Source organism: Chrysochloris asiatica, unplaced genomic scaffold (genome assembly GCF_000296735.1).
Source record: "Chrysochloris asiatica unplaced genomic scaffold, ChrAsi1.0 scaffold00008, whole genome shotgun sequence".
Classification (NCBI taxonomy): domain Eukaryota; kingdom Metazoa; phylum Chordata; class Mammalia; order Afrosoricida; family Chrysochloridae; genus Chrysochloris; species Chrysochloris asiatica.
This window is the reverse complement of record NW_006408526.1, coordinates 28,698,643-28,700,936: the sequence shown is the minus strand read 5'-3', so window position 1 is coordinate 28,700,936 and position 2,294 is coordinate 28,698,643. Positions and strand designations below refer to the sequence as shown.

The window sequence follows — 2,294 nt, the reverse complement described above, 5'->3', positions numbered from 1 at the left end:
TGTGGTGGACCCTCCAGCATGGGCTGGCAACGGTGGCCTCCGGCTGGGTTCACCCCACCTGTGGCTGGGGGTACCAGTGCAATATGTGGTCAAAAGATGGCAGCACCTCACTGCCTCAGGTCAGCCCTGCAGAGCAGTCTGCAGAAGGAGGTTGTGTGTCTGTCCTACAAATGCTCTGGGTGGGGAACACCGCTTTGGCTGGGTCTCAAGGAAGGTGTGGCTTGTGTGGCCTCCGTTCAAGAATGCTAGCTGGGGACTGATGTTGGACAACAAAAATGGCGGCAGGAACCAGCAATGATTGGGAAGATCTCAGGAAACAGGCTTGACAATTGGAAAATGAACTTGACCTGAAACTAGTTTCCTTTAGTAAATTGTGTATAAGTTACAGTCACAGCAGTACCCGTAATGGAAGACATGACAATTCTGACACAAAACCCCTTTTAAATGGATCCAGTCAAGATAGAATGTTTGAAATAATGGCAATTGAGATTGAACAGCTTTTGGCAAGGCTTACAGGAATAAATGATAAAATGGCAGAATATACCAACAGTGCAGGTATCCTCTCCTTGAATGCTGCACTGATGCATACATTACAGTGATATAGAGACCTGTTATAGGATTATACACCTGAATTCCATAAAACCAAAGCAAACTTTATGGCAATACAGGAAAGGGAGAACCTCAGGGGATCAGTACAAAAGGATATTGAGTCATATAAAAGTGGGTATGATGTAAAAAATAGAAGAACTGAACTGTTTTTGAAAGAACATGACCACCTTTGAAACTCGGATCGTCTGATAGAAGAGACAATAAGGAATCTCTGGATCCTGAAAGTCTTGTGAGAAGACATAGTGAAGATGGAACATAGTAGCATTTACATGATGGCGAAGAAAGGAAGAGCTCTTTTAAGAACTTTTATGAGATCAATAGCAACTGAAAAGATTAGATAGGAACCTTAGAGGGCAGTGAGGGGAACAATTCAAAAACGGAGGGTAAGAATAGTTGAACAACTTGAAGAATGTACTCCATGTCACTTAACTGTACATGTGGAAACTATTGGATTGCTGTATGTTTTGCTATGTATCTGCTCAACAACAACAAAACAAATTAAAATTTTTAACATGAAAAAAAAAAGAATGCTAGGTGGATCACTACATTCTGGAGACCTTCATGCCTGAGCTGTTCCCTAAGCCTCCAGGGCCATTGATGCTAATGTGACCTACAGACCCTGAATTAGCCTGACTCTACCTGCCCTCACCCTGGCCACCACCCTTACAAATCTTCCCCTTAAGATAGATGCCAGGACTGTGAGGGGGTGAGGATGACTAAGATCTCAGGCTTTAGCTTCATTGTCTGTCCTCCAAGCCCTGCTCCACTTTGCTGTGTTACCTTGGGTACGTTACTTATCCTCTCTGAGGTTTCTTCTCTTTAAAGGGGGAACAATAAAAATGTTAGGTCTTATTAGTTTTTATTATGACAGCTCTAAAGACCTCCCCTGCCCCAGTATATTAGGCCAATTTCTCAGTGGTCTGATTGCTTAGGAATCCCTGCCTTTCCTTTCAAGACCCCCAACCTCTCCACTTTCCCCTGGGTACCATGCTGGGCACTATACAGATCACCTGATAGCAAATCTTTGAGGTCCCACCTTTTATGAATGAGGCCACTGGGGCTCAGGAGGATGGAGCAACGGACTCAAGGTCACACAGCTGTTTAGGACAGAGCCAGCATTCCAACCCAGGTGCCCAAATCTGTGCTTTGGATGTATCCATTGCATTCTGAGTCCAGGGTCTCAGACCTGGTCTGTATGTCTTCAGACCCCTTGGGCGCCCCAACCCTGCCAAGCTGGGCTGGTTTCTCCTGGTCAGACTGTAGCCAGGACCCAGAGCCCCTTTCTCTGAGGTTCTGGTCCTGCTCTAAACCCTGGATGATCTTGGAGCTGAAACTCCTGTGCCGACGGCAGGACTGAGCCTTAGGCATCCCTTGGGTGTGTGTCCTCCCCTGGGGCAAGAACAGGGTACACAATAACTTGCTGGAGGCTAGTGCCTAGCCTTGCCTGTTTCCCCCTGTTCCCCCCCCCCCCACTGGTGCTGACTTGTTAGGCCTAGGGAGCTGACACCCTAACAGTGCCTGTCAGACTCCAATGAGTTGATGATGTGGAAACTGGTTATTAAGTGTAATAACAGTGGTTTGGTTTTTCCGCGGTTCTGCCTGTAAGTGCCTAAGTGACAGCTGGCTTGTGCCACAGTGCTGCATTCTAAGTGGACTGAGGATGAGCCACTCAGAGGCTTCCGGGT

The 2,294-nt window shown here is 46.8% G+C and overlaps 1 pseudogene; it reads left to right on the top strand.

The window, feature by feature from the left end:
- The first annotated feature begins 275 nt into the window (after positions 1-275).
- Positions 276-842, top strand: LOC102823632 (annotated as a pseudogene).
- Positions 843-2,294: the final 1,452 nt, after the last annotated feature.